Source organism: Mobula hypostoma, chromosome 9 (genome assembly GCF_963921235.1).
Source record: "Mobula hypostoma chromosome 9, sMobHyp1.1, whole genome shotgun sequence".
Taxonomy (NCBI): domain Eukaryota; kingdom Metazoa; phylum Chordata; class Chondrichthyes; order Myliobatiformes; family Myliobatidae; genus Mobula; species Mobula hypostoma.
This window is the reverse complement of record NC_086105.1, coordinates 80,895,625-80,917,730: the sequence shown is the minus strand read 5'-3', so window position 1 is coordinate 80,917,730 and position 22,106 is coordinate 80,895,625. Positions and strand designations below refer to the sequence as shown.

Here is a 22,106-nt window from a genome sequence, read left to right as displayed (position 1 = left end):
TTGTCAAGTTACCTCGCCAAAGCGAGCCTGCAAAGTTTCCTCACCGAGGTGGGTCCGTCAGTTAACCCGCTGCAGGGAATCAAGAACCACTGTCTACTGTTCCCGGGCCGAGTCGAGAGCTCGCCACTACCCGGAGGCTCTAAGTCAAGTCTTGGTTCTGGGGGCATCCACGTACTGAGTCAAGTCCCGGTCCTGGCGGTATCCAAGTTCCAAGTCAAGTCCGGGCCCTGGTGGCACCCAAGTTCCGAGTCAAGTCCTGGCCCTGGCCATCTGTGATTCCTGTCCTACCCCCCTGTCTGAATCCCTTCTCTGCCCCTCTCACCTCTAGCCCTCGTCTGCAGCCCTCGCCTGCACCTTGGTCTAGTTCTATCGCTGGAGCTAGATAGGTACCGTCTGTGTTCTTTCGTGCTGGTCTTGTCCTGTCCTTGCCTCCGTGGGGTAAGTCTGGCCGTCTTGCCATTGCCCCGTGGGGGGGTCATGAGTCCCGGCCCTATGTCCTGTACCCAAGGAGGGGTCCCGGCTCTCTGTTCTGTGTGTGAGTCCCGGCCCTATGTCCTGTACCCAAGGAGGGGTCCCAGCTCTCTGTTCTGTGTGTAAGTCACAACCCTATGTCCTGTACCCAAGGAGGGGTCCCGACTCTGTGTTCTGTGTATGTGTCCATGGTTCCATGTACCTGCTCTCCCGAGACCGAGGCTCTGTTTTTCCATGCACCTCCTCTCCCTAGCCCGTGTCATGTCCATGCCTGGTTCTGGGATCCGAGCCCGGGGCAAGATCCAGGTACTAGGTCCTTGCTCAGTCCATGGCTCGGAGTCCATACCATAGCCTCTTCATGCCACCTCTAGTTCTGGGATCCGATTCCGAGTCCAAGCCCAGACCCTTGGTCCCAGCCTAGTCGTAGTCCTGAGTCCTTGTCCAGTTCGATATCCCTGCTCCTGCCTTGCTCTCCTGGTATTGAACAATAAACTAAACTTAATTAACCTCACAAGATTTGTCTTGCATTTGGGTCCACCCTTGCTCCCAGTGCCCCGCCTTTGTGACATCTTGTCCAACTCTCCTTACAACACTTCCTCTCTAAACCAGACAGCATCCTGGTAAACCTTTTCTGCATCTGCATCCTCTTCTGGAGCCTTCACATCCTTCCTATAATGGGACAATTTAACTGAATGCCGTGCTCCAGAGATTTATAAAGTTTCAAGATAACTTCCTGACTCTTGAACTCAATGCTTTCATTATAAAGACATGGGTATAATTTTTAGATGATAGGGGGAAATTGTCAGATGATTGTCAGAGATGCATAGAGAGAGGTGAGAGTTTTGAACACTCTGCCATGGCCTGTGGTAGAAGCAGATGCATTAGGGTGTATTTAAGAAACTCTTAGTTTTATAATAGTTAAATTAAAATAAGTAGTGCAAAAACGGAAATAAAAAAGTAGTGAGGTAGTGCTCATGGCTTGAATGTCCGTTTAGAAATCAGATGGCAGAGGGGAAGAAGCTGTTCCTGAATTGCTGAGTGAATGCTGAGTGAGTACAGAATTGTGGGCCGAAGGGCTTGCACTGTGCTCTCATGTTCTACATTCTACGTTATATGAAAGATCTCAAAGCTAATGTACCATCCTATCTAACAATGGAACAAAGGCACCTTTCAGATACATTACTAATGGTTCACATTCGGAAAGTGACCAATCCTTTCCAAGTGTGTGAGCACATCGAAATGCTCCTCTGGAACAGTCACAGCTCTGATTCCAGTTTCAGCAGTTTGACTGAATTTTGCTTCCCACAACAAATTCCTGTTTGTGTACACGATGTCAAACAATCTCAACAGAGTGAATCAAAACATTGAAACGAAGCAAGCAGTTCCCACAGATGATAAAGGCTCTGAGCACGATAACCATGTGTAAGAGCCCTTACAGGTTGCAACACAAGAAGTCAGAGTTCTCTCTTTCAGCGGTGCTGGGAGAAAACACAGCACCAGACAGAAAGGAAGTCTTGCTTATGTGTTTTACACCTTTTGCTGCCTCAGATTGAAACTACGACCAGGAAGCACTGCTGATGAATACTGGAATAAAGCAAGCACCCATCCAATAGTAATGACATCAACCTGGTATTCTGCTCAGCCCTTTTCAGTTGAGGGAGAGTTGGTCAGCCAACTGATACTATTCTTCTTTAAAATTAAGAGCTTCTGAGCAGCTTGGGCCCTGCATTGGAGTGGGTCCAGAGGAGATTCCTGAGGACGATTCTGGGAATTAAAGGGTTAATGTATGAAGCGCATTTTGATGGCTCTGGGTCTGTACTCACTGAAGTTCAGAAGAAAGAGGTAGAACTCACTGAAACCTATTAAATATTGAAATGCCTAGATAGATTGGATGTGGAGTGGATGTTTCTGAGAAATTCTAGGACCAGAGAGCACAGCCTCAGATTATAAGGATGTCCCTCCCAAACAGAGGTAATGAGGGTGGTGGATCTGTGAAATTCATTGCCATGGATGGCTGAGGAGACCAAGACATTAAGTACGTTTAAAGCAAAGGTTGATAGTTTATTGATTAGTAAGGGCATCAAAGGTTACAGGCAGAAGGCAAGAGAATGGGATTGACAAGTTGGCCATGATGGAATGGCAGAGTAGACTTGAAGGGCTAAAAGGCTTAATTCTGCTTCTATGTCTTATGGTCTTATGTTGCTGTGTTTATTTCACATTCATAATAGAACTAATCGCTGCAGGCAATGAATCTAAGTACCACCAGGAAGTAAAAAATCTAGTGTCTTGGTGCAATCACAACAACTTGGAGTTGAATATCCTCAAACCATAGTGATGCATATTGACTTTAGGAGAAATGTATCACCTCTCCACCCATCATCAGCAACTCTAACATTAGCACCGCTTCAACACTCAGCTTCCCAGGCATCATTACTTCAGGGCCTCATGTAGGCGAACTATATCTCCTGCTTTAACAAAAAAGTTCGGCAGAGGATGTGCTTCTTGCATCAATTGGTAAAGTTCCATATTCCCTAGAAAATACCAGTGCAATTCTACACTGCCATCAAAGCAAGCATCCTCAGGTCACCCATTACTGTCTGGTTTGGTGCAGCATTTTCTCACAATATATGAAAATGATAGCAAATGCTCGGGTCAGCTGAAAAGGTCATTGACTGCAGTCGACCATCACTGCAGAATTTGTATGTGGCCAGGACACTGAAGCAAGCAGGAAAAATCATTACGGATAGCACTACTCTGCAAGACCCCTATTCCAAAAGCTCCATTCTGGAAAGCGCTATAGGCTTTTAATACACAAACCACACTTTCTTAGAAGTTTCTTTCCCTCAGGCAGTTAATCTGATCAATCATTCTATTTAGCCCCACCACCCCTCTCTGTCTAATACCCCTGTCACTGCAGTGTACTGTAAACACTTTAAAATGTTTTTTATAGACCATACCACCATAAGACATAGGAGCAGATAAAGCCATTTGGGCCATCAAGTGTGCTCCACTATTCCATTATGGCTGATTTATTATCCTTCTTTATCTCATTGTTCTGCCTTCGCCCTGTAATCTTTGACATCCTGACTAACCAAGAACCTAACAACCTTCGCCGATTATGTTGTTTATTCATGCTTCCATTTATGTACTTATGCATATTTTATTCCATATCTACACTTTAACCCAGCCTTTCTCAACCTTTTGCCCTGGAGGAAACCTTGAAATAATTTTCAGGTCTCAGGGAACTCTTGCATAAAAATGGCTGTGATTTGTAGTTGAAGTGTCTTTTCAATTTTCCTGGAGCCATTGCTACATTAGTAAGTTGCTTGCCACAGACTAGGCAGAATTGAGTAGAACAACTTGGTGCACTAGTCCATTTAAAATCCATTGATAAGTAGCTTTCATTGGAAAGATATGGTACTAGCTGATTACTTTAGTTCCACCCACTGATTTTGTCTCCAGGACCCAAAAAAGACCAGTGAACTTCTTCTGGGACAACGGGGGGCATTGGATCTCTGCTGGGGCCCTGAGTCTTCTGATCACAGAAGGCAGTCAGTCATTGGTGTGGGTGAGCACCCATCTGGCAGCTCTCTGCCTCAGGACCCCAGAGAGATACCTGTATAGAGACCACCCTCTGAGATGGCATGAACTGGCATCACACTTCCTCTGCCTGCAGGAGGGCACGCGGCTTCCAGCAGACAGCATCAGCCACTCTGCTCGGAGGGAACTGTCTCAGTTTGAGGGTATGGGTCTAGTCTCGGCCTGACAGAGTGCTCCTGTGGCAGTGGGAGACAGTGCTCTAGTTGCAAGGGGGATGGTTCCCCATCCAGTTATGGTGGGTGTCAATAGGGCTTGGAAAAGTGGAGAGGTTCCAGCTGGACCACCACTTGGAGGGCCAGAAGTGCTCAGTTCAAGGCCTTGGGATACTGTGTGGGAGAGGGTCTTGCATAATGTGAGCCACCTCTCGGGGATACCCACTGTACCCTTCTTAGATGCTTCAAATCGTTTCTTGTATGGGCTGCTCCTGCACACCTTTCACCTCCTCGCCTTTGTCTGCCAAACAGACTCATCTTGGCAGTCTGTTTTACCACCTGGCAGCGGAGGAATCTGTTCATGCAGGGGTCCTTCTCTGTACACTGGGGACCTGGGTGGAAGGTGTTACACAGGGCAGTGCCATGCAGCAGGTCCACCTGTCCATTCTGTGGCCGGGAGAATTTAGTGTACCAAGCTGATATGGTGTGTGAGAGGTTGCAGCCCCTGTTTGAGTGTCTGAAGGGGCTGCTGTTCGGGTTCTGGATCACTTCAGCTCCACGCTCCTCGTATATGGGCAGCCAGTACGGAAGCGGGATGGGTTGTGAAGAGGGTTGACTGGTGGGCTTGCTCCTGGGCCTGGCCAAGATGGCCATTCACAGGACCAGCCGGTGTAAAGTTGTGGGCTCTGCCAGGGCCAACTGTCTGACCTTCTTCCGATGATATGTTTGTGCCCAGCTGTCTTTGGAGAGGGAACATGCGATCACAATAGGTACAGCAGGTGGTTTACGGGAGTGGTGAGCTCCCCAGAGAATTGACTGTTTTATAGACAGTAGTAATCGTATTTTATTTTGAATTTAATCACTGTCTTGTAAATATTTAATGTTTGCACATTGTGTATTTGTTGCGTAAATAAACTTTTATAGTTTTGTTAAAAAAAAGACAGACTTTTTTTGTGTCCATTCTTGCATTGGTGCAGTGAAATGACTCAGAAGATTGTAATTCTTCATCATCACCCTTATCAGAATTGTCCGTAGGCTGAGGCCTAGAATCCCCCTCTTCCATCTCACACCTCCTTTTCAAAAATCACCACACTGGACCATCTTTAGAATTAATTCCCTCCAATTTTCTACTCCACCAGTAGAGTATGACCAAGGCTTGTCAGGGGAAGCTGGGGGAGGTAATTCAAGATGGAGCGGCTGACGTCATAGCCCCAGTAGGGCTAATCCATTCAATGCTCAGGAAACGCACTTCAGACTGCTCATAAGCCAACCGTCCTCCCCTCCGTGAAATACAACGGTCACCAATTATCAGCCTCCCATCCTCTGCTCCATGCACTACATCACTCAGCTATTATTAGCCTACAGTCCTCCATTACATGCAATACAGCACCCACCAATTATCTGCCTACCATCCTCCCCTCTGTACAATACAACACTCACCAATTATCAACCTCCACTCCACCACCCCCATGGAATACAACACTCTCCAATCATCAGCCTACCATCTCCACCTCTGTGCAATACAGCACTCACCATCAGCCTATCAGCCTATCACCCTCCCCTCCGTGCAATACAACGCTCTCCAATTATCAACGACCCCTCTTATCTCATGTCAAAAAGTGAGAATTAGTCAACTAATAAACATGGTCCTACTGCGTACTGCCATATCTGGCTGATATTGCTGACAGGGTTGTTCAGTCGCTGCCCACCACTGTGAGCCCTAGCATTGCGTGTTGCTTGAAATTCAAAAGACGATGTTTGATTTTCTTTCAATCGTGATCTCTCGCAGAACCCCTTGCATCCTCTCACGGAATCCTGGTTGTGAAAGCCTGATTTAACCTTTAACTTTTTCTATATACACAGTAATTCTTTATTCTTTATAATGCTGAATGTTGTCTTTTGTTGCATGTCACACCTCGATCAACACACCAGAGCAATATCTTATGTATGTGTCAAATACAGGTGATCTTTGGTCCTTGATCCTTGAACGTTGACCAGAGTTACCACCATTTCAGATTACCTGTTAAAGGCAGTACCGCCAACTGTGTACCACTGCATTGCCACAGCGTTGCTCCAAATTTCTGGAGAGAGCCTTGGACTTCATGGAGCAGAACTGAGGTGCCTCAGTCCATTTGTAACAACATTTTAATCTTCCCTGAAATTAGTTGGTGAGATTCGAATGTACTCCTAATATTCCTGAATAGTGTCCTGAAGAAGGGTCTCAACCCAAAATGGTGACTGTTTATTCTTTTCCATCGATGCTACCTGCCCTGCTGATTTCCTTCAGTATTTTGTGTGTGTTGCTCTGGATTTCCAGCATCTGCAGACTTGCTTGTTTTCTCAATATTTCTACTCTCTTTACTTGGATAAAGCCTGCTTTATGGTTGTATTCTAGTACTTTTGCGATCCAAAGGTTCTTTGGAAGTTAAGAATGAGGCATAAAACTTAATGCTTACAATTGTGTTACAAGATTGATAAACAAATAAGAAAAGAGAGTCACATGAACAGAGAAAAGAGAAAGGAAAAAGCATTTGTGTTTGTTTCATACTCAGACTAGAGATTACCAAATTTCTATTGATAGTAATTAACCAATAAAATAGCCAGATTCCAGTCATGTGATACCTGTTGTGGAAAACTGAGAAGTTTCATGAAAAATATAGAATGATCTTAAAATTCACTCAGCAATTACATGTATAATCTGTAGGTCATCATCGTACACAGATGAAGGAGGGACGTAGCAAGTCAGGCAGCATCTCTGAAGAGGACTAAACAGTCAAAGTTTCGGGCTGAGACCCTTCTTCAGGACTTAAAATGAAGGAAGCAGAAGACAGATTAAGAAGGTGGGGGGGGCGGGATTGGGGGTGGAGGTGAAGGAATGGTAGGTGACAGATGAGACCAGGTGAGTCCGGGTGGGTGGGTGTCTTGGAGAGGGGTATGAAATGAGAAGCTAGGAAGTGTTAAGTGGAAAGTGGAAAGGGTTGAAGAAGGAGGAATCTGATAGGACAGGAGAGTGGACTATGAGCGATAGGGAAGGAGAAAGGGCACCAGAGCGAGATGGTGGGCAGCTGAGGGGTAGGCAGAATGGAGGGGAGTAGTTGCTGGAAGTTAGAGAAATTGAAGTTCATGCCATCATGTTGATAGATACCCAAATGGAATATGAAGTGCTGCTGAAAGTATACAAAGTTCAAAAGATCAAAGTAAATTTCTTGTCTAAGTACGTATATGTCCGCATATACTACCCTGAAACATATTTTCTTGTAGGTACTCACAGTAAAACAAAGAAGCGCAATAGAATCAGTAAGAAACTACAGATAGACAAAAATGTGTAAATGAAGACAATCTGTGCAAATACAAAAAAAAATCATAACAAGTAAATAAATAAATAATACTGAGAACATAAGGTTTAGAATCCTTGAAAGTGCGTCTGTAGTTGTGGAATCAGTTCAGCGTTGAGGTGAGTGAAGTTATCCATACTGGTTATGAAGCCTGATGATTGTAGGATAATAACTGTTCCTGAACCTGGTGGTGTGAGATCTAAGGCTCCTGCACCATCTTCCCGATGGCAAAAGCAAGAAAAGAGAATGTGGGTAAGTATATAAGCAAGCATACCCTAGTCCAACACCGATTAATCATGTGGACGGTCCCTGCATCTTTCATAGTGATCTGTAGATGTCAGTGTTTTCCTATATGATGAACACGGTGCAGTTAGGTGCAGTGTAAGATGCCCTCCATTAGAGGGTAGCCTCGCTCTTGCTCTTTGTACTGACTGCAAGGCTGGAATTTTCATTCACACTGCATATTGAATCACAGGAACAATATGTACATCCAGTCCTGCTGTTGGAATTTCTCACTCATTTTAGATGTAGCTGCCAGCAGTGACTTTCTCTCCCCTCCCCCTTTCCTTTCACTCTCATTCCTTCCTTCCTTTCTGTCTCTCTCTCACTTGCTTCTCTCCTCCACTCAGTCTCCTGCCAAGCAGCTGGCAGCAACTAAATATAAGTTTCCAGTCAGGCCCCACCCAGACAAAACCAGCTGTCAATGGCGGACATCTAATTCCCGGGAGCTGCTGCTGCTGTGTAACTGTGGTTTTGCCTGGTTGCTGAGTTCCTGCAAGCACGCGCTGGAAGGTAAATTCTGATTAACTTAGGGGTCACAGTGGTGAGCCGGCAGTTCTCACTGCTGGTGACCTGATTTGATCTATGCTGAGTCAGCATCGTTCAGTTTGGGTCTGTTCTAAGACACAATGAGAGTTGACTAGATGTCTGTGTCAGGAAAACTACACAGAATAGGGGCCGACCTAATGTGATACATGCAGAGCAGACAGTGTCCCATCACTTGTTGGCCAATGACTGTCATTACTCTGCACTGATCTGGCCCTGTTGGTTTGTGCTCCATTGTGTAGCAGTTGCAAGATGGAAATCAGCATTATGAGACTGAAAGGAGCCATATTTTTGCTCCCACCCTTTCTTCCTCCTTCATTTCTACCTCTCCTTCTTTCCATTCCATTCTCCACTACCTCCAACCCACTCACCTTAACATTTCTTTTACACTCCCACCTCCTCATCACTCATCACTCTCTCACTCTCTCTCTCTCTCTCTCTCTCTACGTTTCTGTCTGTCTGTCTGTCTCTCTCTGTGCCTCTGCCTCTGTTTCCCTCTCTCCTTGTCCTCCTCAATCTTTAAGACCATAAAACGTAGGAACAGAACTAAACCGATGGCCCATTGAATATGTTCTGCCATTCCTTCATGACTAATTTATTTTCTCTCTCAACCCCTTGTCCCCTTACCTTTGACACCCTTACTAACCAAGAATTTATCAGCCTCTGCTTTAAATATACCCAATGATTTGGCCTGCACAACCATCTATGGTAATGAATTCCATGGAATCACCACTCTCGCTAAAGAAATTCCTCCTCCTCTGTTCTAAAGGGATGTCATTCTCAGACTATGCCTTCTGGTCCCAGACTCCCCAGCTATAGATAGGAATCATACGCTCCACGCCACACTGTCTGGACCTTTCAATATTTGATAGTACCCCCCACATTTTTCTAAATTCTAGCAAGTATAGTTCCAGAGCCATCAAGCAATCATTTCAAGAGAACTAGAAAATAAAAGCTAGGGTGTTAAGTTTGAGGTATAGTAAGGCATTGGTTAGACTGCACTTGGAGTATTGTGAGCAGTTTTGGGCCCCTTATCTACGAAAATATGTGCTAACGTTGGAGAGGATCCCGAGGAGGTTCAGAAGAACAATTCCTGGAATGAAAGAGTTAACGTATGAGGAGTGCTTGTTGGCTCTGGGCCTGTACTCATCCAAGATTAGAAGAATGAAAGGGGCATCTCAATGAAAGTTATCAAATATTGAAAGGAATTGAATTTGAGTGGACATGGAGAGAATGTTTCCTATAATGGAGGAGTCTAGAACCAGAGGGCGCAGACTTAGAATAGAAGGACACCCATTTAAAACAGAGATGAAGAAGAATTTCTTTAACCGGAGAGTGGTGGATCTGTGGAATTCATTGCCATGGATGGATGGATGCGGAGGCCAAGTTAATGGGTATATTTAAAGCAGAGACCGATAAGTTCTTGATTAACCAGGGCATCGAACATTATGGGGAGAAGGGAGAATGGAGTTGAGAGGCATAATAAATCTGCCATGATTGAATGCCAGAGTAGTCTCAATGGGCTAAGTGGCCTAATTCTGTTCCAATGTCAAAGGGTCTCACGCATTAACCCTTTCATTCCCAGGATCATTCTTGTGAACCTCCTTTGGACCCTCTCCAATGCAAAACATCCTTTCTTAGATAAGGGGCCAAAAACTACTCACAATACTCAAAGTGAGATCTAACAAATACCTTATGAAGCCTCAGCATTAGATCCTTGCTTTTACATTCTAGTCCCCTAGAAATGAATGCTAAAATTGCATTTGCCTTCCTCACACTGACTCAACCTATGTGCTAACCTTTAGGGAATCCTGCATGAGGACTCCCAAGTCTCTTTGCACTTCTGGTTGTCAATGGCAATCCTATTTCTCCTTCCACCATTCTCCTGTTCCTTCATTTCTATCTCTCTTTCTCTCTCTTTTCCAAGGTCATTGCCTTGTCATGGTGGAGTGGCTTGTGAGTTCCTGAGATTCCAAGAGCAATCACATCTGGAGCTTAGTTCAGGGTAGCAAAGTCAGGTGGAGATTTCCAGACAAAGAGTGATCCAACCAAGACTCCAACAATGGAGCTAGTGGAAAATGATGACACATCACAATGGGGTTCATACAAAGGAAGGCTGCAGAAGCGAAGGCTTGCAAGTCAAGTTGCATTCCGTGCCACTGGACCCTGACCCGACCTGTGGTGGCTGTTCGTGTACCAACCTTCCCATGTTAACAAAATCAGGTAAAGGTGTTCGGCATTTTCAATTTGCCTCTCTCCATTCCGTTCTGCTTTACCTTCGGCCCAGCCACCCTCTTACATTCCTTCCTCCATATCACTGCCCCATACTCGCTGGGTTACCCGCCCTCCCAATTCACTGCCTCCTGCTCTCTCTTCTGTAGCTCCATTGCTTCCCCCTCTGCTCCCCTCCCATTTCCACTCTCCCTTGTTCCCTTCAATCTGCTTCTCTCTTTTCCTTCATCTTCCTGCATTTTTCTCCCCCTCATTGACCCCCCACTATCCTACGTGTTACTTCACTCCTTCCTCTCTGTAACCTTTCTCCTTCTCTCTCTCTTTTATTCCTCTCTTTTCCTACCATCTCTGTTCCTCTTGCTCTAGTCCTCTCCCTTGCTCCATCTCATGCCTCTTTATTACTACTTGCCTCCCTCTCTTCCCCATTCCCTCTTTCTTCTCCCTCTTCCTCCCTAACACTCCCTTCAATTTCTTCTCCCCATCTCCCTCTCCCTCTCTTTCCCCTCTACTCCCCACCCCCCATCTTTCTCTCCATTTCTTGCTTTGCTCTCCCTGATTGCTTTGGTCTCCCAGTCTCTTTCCCTTTGCCCTCCCTCTCTCCCTCACCCTTCCCAATTACTATCCATTCCTTTTCACCTCTCTTCCCCTCAAGTCTATCCTATTCACTCCCTTTTGGCAAGTTCCTTTCCCTTATCTCTCTCTTTCCCTCTGTTCTTTTCATTGTGTCACGTTCCCTCTTGCCCTTCTGCCAATCATTCCCTCCTTCTCCCACTCCTCTCCTTCTTCTCTCTTCATTTCCTTCTTTTCTTCCTGTCCCACCCCACCCTTCTTTTCCTCCTTCCAAACCCCTTGCTCTGCCTTTCCCTCTCTCCTTCTCTGCTGCCTCCTCCCTCCAATTCTCTTTTATATTCTCAGCCATCTTTTCACTCTGGCTAACTCCCTTTTTTTAAGTTTTCCATTTTTCCTCCATCAGTCCCTCTCTTGTCCCTCCCTTTCTTTTCTTGTGTTTTCTCATTTCTACTTGCCTTCCACATTTCTATCCCTCCCTCTGTTAAATACCAGCCACTGGGGAGTTGCTAAGATACCATCCTCCTTCCCCAACCTATGTAGCCTGGAATTACTACGCATTTTATGGGGTGAATCTTACACATACAAAAGCTGTTGGAAGGACTCAGCAGATCAGGGAGCATCTACAGAGGGAAGTGAGCTGGTGAAGGGCTGAAATACTTCATTCCCTCTCTTCTCTCTCTCTCTCTTTCTCTCTCTCTCTCTCTCTCTCTCTCTCTCTCTCTCTCTCTCTCTCTCTCTCTCTCTCTCCCCCCCCCCTCCCCACTCTCCCTCTCCTTCTCCATCTTTGTCTTACAGATTGATAGGAAATTTGATCTGAGCCCAACAAAGTTTAAAGTTCAAAAGTCCAAATTAAATTCATTATCGAAGTACATGTATGTCACCATATATTATCCTGAGATTCATTTTCTTGCGGGCATTTACAGTAAAACAGAAAAATACAACAGAATTATTGAAAAATTCTACACACAGAAACTGACAAACAACCAATGTGCAAAAGAAAACAAACTGCAAATACGAAGTAACAATAATAATAATAAATAAATAATGAGTTGTAGAGTCCTTGAAAGTGTGTCCATCGCTTGTGGAATCATTTCAGAGTTGAGGTGAGTTGCCAGTTCAGAGGCCTGGCTTTTGAAGGGTAATGAACTTGGTGGTGTGGGACCTAACTTTCCTGTACCCATTGCCTGATGGCAGCAGCGAGAAGAGAGCATGGCCTGGATGGTGGTGGTGATGCATAGGTTGTGGTTCAGGAGCCTGATGATGACAGAGTAATTACTACTTCTGAACTTAGTACTGAGGGACTTAAGGGTCCTGTACCTTCTTCCCTATGGTAGTAGTGAGACAAGAGCATCGTCTGGATGGTGGGGGTCCTTGATAATGGAGGATTCATAGTGGCAGATTCAACTTTCTAAGTTTGTCAGTGAACACAGGATAGATAGGTTTGAGAGCAAATATCACCAGAGTCCCTAATTTGCTGCATTTTCAACACTAACTTATCATGGAAAGTTTTTGTTCCATTCATGATTTCCACATGCATTTGGAGAATTAAGTTGTAACAAAGCAAAACTCTGTGAAACGAAGTGTGATTTTCACTTCTGCCCATGCTAGTCTATAATTAGCACACTATGAGTATGTCATATCAAGTGCTTTCACCTTAATGACACTGAGTAACATGATTTATGATTAACACTCTGTTGACAAACCACATATTAACAAAAATAAATGTTCTTGATTAATATAAATTATCAGCTCTATTCTTTTCTTTATTTAGTAGCTAAAGCAAACCAAGTTTAGAGCAACAGGGTAACCATAATTAGATCTCCAGCCAAGTCATTTTGTTGACAGAAACTTTGGTTCTGAGGAGAAGTAAATGTTTGGGTGATGCATTCTTTATTCAAGATTGAAGATTGTTTATTGTCATTCTTCAGCGCACAAGTGTTCAGGAGAATGAAATGATTGTTACTCGATCCGATGCTGCATAAAAAACACAATAGTAATAAAGAACATGATAAATATAAATATAAAAGCAATAAATGATTTATAAGCAATTGTATATAAAACACAATGCACAGCAACTGCTAGAGTGTGGCTGTATATATATAAAATTACACTATATATGCCTAGTCTGATTGTATGTACTGTACATAAAGTGACTCTGACAGGAAATGATAAATTGACCAAGTGAGTCTTGGCAAGTGGAATTCTTCTAGGTAGTACCAGTACATATGGAAAAACAATAGCATACTGACTGTGTCAGTGGAGATATGAGGTATGGAGTGTAATTACAAAATGGAAGAGCATGGGGGGCTGAAGGGTGCTGAAGAGCTGTGAAGAGGAGTGGCTGATGTGGATGTTTTGGTGGTGTGGTAGGTTAATGGGTGGAGCTATTAATTAGCCTGATGACTTGGGGGAAGTAACTGTGAATCAACTTCAGTCACCATAACACTGAACTGTTCCCACAAACTATGGACTCACTTTCAAGGATTTTTCATCTCATGTTCTTGATATTTATTGCTTATTTATTTATTTTTTATTATTCTTGTGTTCGTTCTTTTTCTTTTTGTATTTGCAATTTGTTGTCATTTGCACTTCAGTTGTTTAACCATCTTGTTTTGTGTGTTTTTATTGATTCTATTGTCATTCTTTGTATTTACTATGAATGCCCACAAGAAAATAAACCTCAGGGGTTTATATGCTGACATATATGTACTTTGTTAATAAATTTACCTTAAACTTGGATCTACAGTGGTCTTGGGTGGATGCTGAATAGCCTCTTCCGTGATGGAGTGGATCAAACAGTCCATGAGCAGGGTGGCTGGGATCTTTCATGGTATTGGTGGACTTTTCCCAGGACCTTTCTGTATATATGTCCTTGATGGCTGGTTGTCTGGTGCCGGAGATGCACTGGGCTGTTTTGACTACCTGTTAGAGAACCCTCCTATCCACTACAGTGCAGTTTCTATGCCACACAGTGATACAGCATTTTAGAATGCTCTCTATTGAGCATCTGTAAAACATTGTGAGTACAGATGTGCATTGTCCATCTCTCTTCAGCATCCTCAGAAAGCAGAGGCTTTGGTCGGCTTTCTAGACAGTGAAGAATGGGTTCTGGGACCATGAGAAGTTGTGCGAGATGTGCACTCCTAGGACTTTGAAACTGCTTGCAGTCTCCACTGCTGTGCTGTCAATGTGAAGAGGGTTGTGAGTGGATAGAATTCTCCTAAAAGCAGTGGGTGGGTTTTCCAGCTTGCCACAAAGCAATAGATGAGAGTGAGTCAAATTGAAAGCAAAATTTGTTTTTCTTTCCTCTTTACAACACAGTGGTAATGCAAAATTAGGTGAAAGTTGGGGCCCGAGGGCACCCTTTAGCAGTTACATTTCCTCTATGCAGACCAATTCTCAACACTTGTTGACACCACATAGCAGCAGACCATGTTCAATGACTTATCTTTCCATTAACACCTCCCACCAGCACCCAGTCCACCGAACTGACATCCGTCTCATAGGAGCAGGAGCAGGATTAAGTCATTTAGCCCATCAAGCCTGCTCAGCCATTCTTTCCCTCTCAACCCCGTTCTCTGTCTTCTCCCTGGAACCTTTGACACCCTTCCCTATCAAGAACCTATCAACCTCTGCTTTAAACATACCCAATGACTTGGCCTCCACAGCCGTCTATGGCACTAAAATCCACAGATTCACCACCTTCTGGCTGAAGAAATTTCTCCTCATCTCAGTACATCTCATTGTCCTGTATTCTGAGGATGTTCCTCTGGTTGTAGACTCTCCCACTGTAGGAAACATCCTCTCAACATCATCTCCTTCCAGCAAAGATTGTTATATCACTAGTCAGCCCCTCACTCCACAAACAATATCTCCCTGCTTCCCCATGCACTCCTCTCTGTTCCACTAGCACCCCATCCCTCAGTCCAACCAGCCACTGCAAGGCTGACATTTGATCCCACAACCCATGAACTTACTTTAAGGATATAATGCTGAGGCATTATAAGACTTTGATCATGCTGCACTTGGAGTATTGTGAGCAGCTTTGGTCCCCTTATCTAAGAAAGATATGCTGGAATTAGAGAGGGTCCAGGGGAAGTTCACAAGAATGATCCCAGGAATGAAAGGGTAAATACTTGAGAAGTGTTTGATAGCTCTGGGCTGTAGTGAAGTGACCAGTACTCCAAGTGGAGTCTGACCAGGATCCTATATAGCTGTAACATTACCTCTCGGCTCTTAAACTCAGTCCCATGGTTGATGAAGACCAATGCTCTGTATGCCTTCTTAACCACAGTCACACTGCGCAGCAGTCCTATGAACTCAGACCCCAAGATCCCTCTGATCCTACACACTGCCAAGAGTTTTACCATTAATACTATATTCTGTCGTCATATTTGACCTACCAAAATGAACCACCTCACACTTATCTAGGTTAAACTCCATCTGCCACTTTTCAGCCCAGTTTTGCATCCTATCGCTGTAACCACTGACAGCCCTCCACACTATCCACAACACCCCCAACCTTTGTGTCATCAGCAAATTTACTAACCCGTCCCAGCACTTCCTCATCCAGGACATTTATAAAAAACACAAAGAGAAGGGTTCTCAGAACAGATCCCTGAGGCACACCACTAGTGACCAACTTCCATGCAGAATAGGACCTGTCTACAACCACTCTTTGTCTTCTGTGAGCAAGGCAATTCTGGATCCACAGAGCAAAGTTACCTTATCAAATACCTTGCTGTACTCGTTGGAGTTTAAAAGAATGAGATGGGATCTCATTGAAACATATAAAATATATGAAAGGTCTAGATAGAGTGGATATGGAGAGGATGTTTCCTCCCATGGGTGAGGCTAGGACCAGAGGGCACAGTATCAGAATAGAATCCCTTTTGAACATAGATGAGAAGGAATTTTGTTAGCCTGAGGGTGGTGAATCTGTGGAATTTATTGTCACAGACTTCTGTGGAGTTCAAGTCACTGGGTATATTGAAAGTGGAGGATGATAAGTTCTTGATTAGTCAACATGTCAAAGGTTGCGGCGAGAAGACAGGAGAATTGTGTTGAGTGGGAGAATAAATCAGCCATAATGGAATGGCAGAGGAGATTCCATGGGTCAATTGGCCTAATTCAGTTTCCATGTCTTTTGGCCTTGTGTTCTCAGCATTATTTATTTATTTAGCTACTTATTTGTTTGTTAGTTTATTTACTTATTTTTTATTTTTATTTGTACAGTTTATTTTCTTTTCTCATTGGTTGTCAGTCTTTGTGTGTAGCTTTACACAGATTCTATTGTATTTCTTTGTTCTACTGTGAATGCTTGCATGAAAATATACATCAAGTCATTTGCCAAAGACACCACATTCCACCCATCCCCATGACACCACACTCTGATCTAGTCCTCTCAATGACACACTCTTCCAAACCCCTACTAGTAGTACCTATTCACCTCCTTGTTTAATAGCCCATCCAGTGACCATCCCAGCATTGTGCATTAATTCTTCCTCCAGGTGACTTTCATCTAAGCAATTGCCAATCCTACTGGCCAAGCTCTAACTGTCAAACCTTAGCTTACAGCTGCCTACATGGCATGCAACAGTTGTGTTTCAAATACACAGAGTAGCTCCATAGTTATCACCAGTTATGGAGTAAGGAGTCTACAAATAGTTTTTGTTTGTTTTTTCCACTAAGCATGGTAACAGTCTCTTCTGGCTCTTCTGGCTCAAATGTATGCGGGATGGTTTTTTGAACCAACATGTCGAAGAACCAACTAAAGAGCAGGCTATTCTAGACTGGGTATTGAGCAATGAGGAAGGGTTAATTAGCAATCTTGTCGTGAGAGGCCCCTTGGGTAAGAGTGACCATAATATGGTGGAATTCCTCATTAAGATGGAGAGTGACATAGTTAATTCAGAAACAAAGGTTCTGAGCTTAAAGAAGGGTAACTTTGAAGGTATAAGACATGAATTAGCTAAGATAGACTGACAAATGACACTTAAAGGGTTGACGGTGGATATGAAATAGCAAGCATTTAAAGATCGCATGGATGAACTACAACAATTGTTCATCCCTGTTTGGCAAAAGAATAAATCAGGGAAGGTATAGCACCCGTGGCTTACAAGGGAAAATAGGGATAGTATCAACTCCAAAGAAGAAGCATACAAATTAGCCAGAAAAAGTGGCTCACCTGAGGACTGGGAGAAATTCAGAGTCCAGCAGAGGAGGACAAAGGGCTTAATTAGGAAAGGGAAAAAAGATTATAAGAGAAAACTGGCAGGGAACATAAAAACTGAATGTAAAAGCTTTTATAGATTCGTGAAAAGAAAAAGATTGGTTAAGCCAAATGTAGGTCCCCTACAGACAGAAAAAGGTGAATTGATTATGGGGAGCAAGGACATGGCAGACCAACTGAATAACTACTTTGGTTCTGTCTTCACTAAGGAGGACATAACTAATCTTCCAGAAATAGTAAGGGACAGAGGGTCTAGTGAGATGGATGAATTGAGGGAAATACGTGTTAGTAGGGAAGTGGTGTGAGGTAAATTGAAGAGATTAAAGGCAGATAAGTCCCCAGGGCCAGATGGTCTGCATCCCAGAGTGCTTAAGGAAGTAGCCCAAGAAATAGTGGATGCATGGGTGATAATTTTTCAAAACTCTTTAGATTCTGGACTAGTTCCTGAGGATTGGAGGGTGGCTAATGTAACCCCACTTTTTAAAAAAAGAGGGAGAGAGAAACCGGGGAATTATAGACTGGTTAGCCTGACATCGGTGGTGGGGAAAATGCTAGAGTCAGTTATCAAAGATGTGATAACAGCACATTTGGAAAGCAGTGAAATCATTGGACAAAGTCAGCATGGATTTGTGAAAGGAAAATCATGTCTGACAAATCTCATAGAATTTTTTGAGCATGTAACTAGTAGAGTGGATAGGGGAGAAACAGTGGATGTGGTATATTTGGATTTTCAAAAGGCTTTTGATGAGGTCCCACACAGGAGATTAGTGTGCAAACTTAAAGCACACGGTATTCAGGGTATGGTATTGATGTGGATAGAGAATTGGTTGGCAGACAGGAAGCAAAGAGTGGGAATAAATGGGACCTTTTCAGAATGGCAGGCAGTGACTAGTGGGGTACCGCAAGGCTCAGTGCTGGGACCAAGTTGTTTACAATATATATTAATGACTTAGATGAGGGAATTAAATGCAGCATCTCCAAGTTTGAGGATGACACGAAGCTGGGCGGCAGTGTTAGCTGTGAGGAGGATGCTAAGAGGATGCAGGGTGACTTGGATAGGTTAGGTGAGTGGGCAAATTCATGGCAGATGCAATTTAATGTGGATAAATGTGAGGTTATCCACTTTGGTGGCAAAAACAGGAAAACAGATTATTATCTGAATGGTGGCCGATTCGGAAAAGGGGAGAAGCAACGAGACCTGGGTGTCGTTATACACCAGTCATTGAAAGTGGGCATGCAGGTACAGCAGGCGGTGAAAAAGGCGAATGGTATGCTGGCATTCATAGCAAGAGGATTCGAGTACAGGAGCAGGGAGGTACTACTGCAGTTGTACAAGGCCTTGGTGAGATCACACCTGGAATATTGTGTGCAGTTTTGGTCCCCTAATCTGAGGAAAGACGTCCTTGCCATAGACGGAGTACAAAGAAAGTTCACCAGATTGATTCCTGGGATAGCAGGACTTTAATGTGATGAAAGACTTGATCAACTAGGCTTATACTCGTTGGAATTTAGAAGATTGAGGGGGCATCTTATTGAAGCGTATAAAATCCTAAAGGGATTGGACAGGCTAGATGCAGGAAGATTGTTCCCGATGTTGCGGAAGTCCAGAACGAGGGGTCACAGTTTGAGGATAAAGGGGAAGCCTTTTAGGACCGAGATTAGGAAAAACTTCTTCACACAGAGAGTGGTGAATCTGTGGAATTCTCTGCCACAGGAAACAGTTGAGGCCAGTTCATTGGCTATATTTAAGAGGGAGTTAGATATGGCCTTTGTGGCTAAAGGGATCAGGGGGTATGGAGGGAAGGCTGGTACAGGGTTCTGAGTTGGATGATCAGCCATCATCATACTGAATGGCGGTGCAGGCTCGAAGGGCCGAATGGCCTACTCCTGCACCTATTTTCTATGTTTCTATGTTAACTAGCTCGTGCTGCCTAACTACACCCATATGACTAATTAATCTGCTAACCTGCACATCTTTGGAATGTGGGAGGAAATCAGAACACTCAGAGGAAATCCACGTAGTCAAAAGGATAGCATACGAACTTCTTACAGACAGCAGTGGGAAATGAACGCAGGTCACTGGTGAAGTAATAGCATTATGCTAACCGCTGCACCACCATTCCACCCAAACTTGACCTATCTATTTGCAAAGGTACGTTTCAAACTAAAAAGTGGTTGAAAAATAAATTCACCTTAAGCTTTGTGTATTTCAGCACACATTTACATCCTACACAAGACAAGTTTATTGTCATTCAACCATACACATGCATATGTCCAAACAAAACAATATTTCTCCCAAATAAGGGTGCAAAACACAGTTCATGGAGTCACACACAGTACATGTACAGTATTTACGACTCAGCACATATAGTCACAGAATAATATTAGCACAAGTCCCTGAGAGACATGGCCTGAAGATTGACAGGTTGACAGAAAGTGTGAGAAGCATGTTTATGTAAGACTTGTCACTGTCACTATTATAATAAAACAAGCAGTCGTATAAATATGTGAACAGTAGCACTGAAAGATGAGAAGTGACCAGCGCAGGATGAGAGTGTGCTGTGAGTTGGAGAGTGGTGGGGATGAGTGGGAGTTGGGTGTGTCAATGCATTCAGACAGGTGCTAGCTGGCAGCAGGGCAGCTTACCATTTGGAAAAACTGAAACAGTAATCTTCACTGATATCATTCAATTTATTTTGTTTTTTGCCTGTCTATCCAAAGAAGAATAATTCTGCTCCATAAAAATGACCAAATACTTCTAATACTTAAAAACAGATACTGGAAGTCCAGAATAACACACTCAAAATGCTGGAGGGACTCAGCAGGTCAGGTAGCATCGACAGAAAGAGATATAGAGTTGGTGTTTCAGGCTGAGACCCTTCATAGGACCATTCATCAGTCCAGATAAAGGATCTCGGCATAAAGTGTTGACTCTTTATTTCCTTCCGATCATGCTGCCTGACCTGCTGAGTTCCTCCAGTATTTTGTGTGTGTTGCTTCACATACTTATCACTTTAGATATAGTTTATCTAACTTAATGCCCTGAATTTAACAAATTACAAAAATGTAATATTGCATCATTTTTCTCAATAAATAAATGCAAAAGTATAATTTTTTGTGTTATTGGTGGCAAAATCGTGAAAATCTGATCACATTTTAGGTCACATTTATGCAGAAATAGAGAAAATTCTACAGGTTTCACAAACTTTCTAACACTACTGTACATTGATAATACTGAGAATATTAGTTGTTGTGTCCTTGGCAGTGAGTTTGTAGGCTGTAGAATCAGTTCAGGGTTGACATAAGTGAAGTTATCCACGCTGGTTCAGGAACCTGATGGTTGAAAGGTAATGGCTATTTCCGAATCTGGTGGTGTGGGACCTACAGATCCTGTATCTCCTGCCTAAGGATAATAGCAGTGACTTCTTGGGAGTTCTTGATGATGGATGTTTGAGCTTGGAGGTTGGACCCTGGAGATAGTCTGTCCTGGGTTGGAGAACTGTGTATATGTCACAAACACGAGAAAATCTGCAGATGCTGGAAGTCCAAAGCAATACACATAAGATGCTAGAGGATCTCAGTGGGTCAGGCAACATCTATGGAATCGAGTAAATAGTTGACGTTTTAGTCTTGATGAAGGGTCTTGGCCCAAAACATTCACTGTTTGCTCTTTCCTACAGATGCAGGAATGTGGAATAACACACAAAAAGCTGGAGAAACTCAATGGGTCAGGCAGTATCTGCTGTAGGGAGATATACTTAACATTCTGGTTTGAGACCCTTCACTTGGGGGAGAGTTCACCAGGATACAAAGGTGAGGGAAAGAATAGAACCAGAGCTGCCAAGTGATACGTGGATCCTGGGTGAGGAGGGTTTTTAGGGAGAGGGAATAGTGGGAATAGCTCCAGGTTTTTCTCTCTTATCAGATTCCATCATCTTCAAACCTTGTCACTTCCACCCATTGTCTCCCAGCTTCTAGTCCACCCTACTCTTCCTTTGCCCCCAACATCTTTCCCCTTCCCACATATGGATCCACCAGTTACCTGCCAGCTCTAGTTCCATCCTTTCCCTTCACCTTACCATTTCACCTCTTACCTTTCAGTCCAGATGAATGTCTCTGATCTGAAATAATGACTGCCTTTTTCTGTCCACTGTAGCTGCCTGACCCACTGGTTTTGTGTGTGTCACTGCTATGACTTAGAGATGAGGGAGGAAACAGGATGATCCAGAGAAAACCCACCTGGTTGCAGAGAGGATAAGTGAGCTCCACACAACCAGAGTGCTAGGGCTTTGGCTCATTCGGGCTTCGGCAATAATGGGTCGAGGCGAGGTAAGCTACGTGTGAGGAATAGAAAGAGGAGTTATATCTGTGAGGCCAGTGTTCTGTACTGGGTATCAAATGTTGGATGTCCGGTAGACTCCCAGCCTCCTGGATGGTCGCATCTGTGCCAGATCCGTCGAGTTGCAGCTCTTTCGGGACTGCGTTAGGAAACTGGAGATGCAGCTTGATGACCTTTGTCTGGTCAGGGAAAGTAAGGAGGTGATAGAGAGGAGCCATAGGCAAGTAGATGCACCGGGGCCTCCGGAGACAGATAATTGGATAACAGTCAGGAGATGGAAGGGCACAAGGCAGATACTAGAGAGTACACCAGTGACTGTCCCCCTTTACAATAAGTACTCCTGTCTGAGT

At 43.9% G+C, this 22,106-nt stretch overlaps 1 protein-coding gene across 4 annotated transcripts in view; it reads left to right on the top strand.

Moving 5' to 3' along the window:
• The first annotated feature begins 8,138 nt into the window (after positions 1 to 8,138).
• The window catches only part of LOC134351287 (uncharacterized), a 44,634-nt gene continuing 30,666 nt past the window's right edge, over positions 8,139 to 22,106 (top strand). For 2 of the 4 annotated variants that reach the window (XM_063057353.1, XM_063057351.1), the window contains exon 1: positions 8,139 to 8,350. The gene's annotated coding sequence lies outside the window, so the exon portion shown is untranslated. Of the gene's footprint in view, positions 8,351 to 10,310; positions 10,607 to 21,573; positions 21,747 to 22,106 lie in introns of those variants that run through there. The other 2 variants (XR_010019118.1, XM_063057354.1) reach the window with 2 other exon arrangements.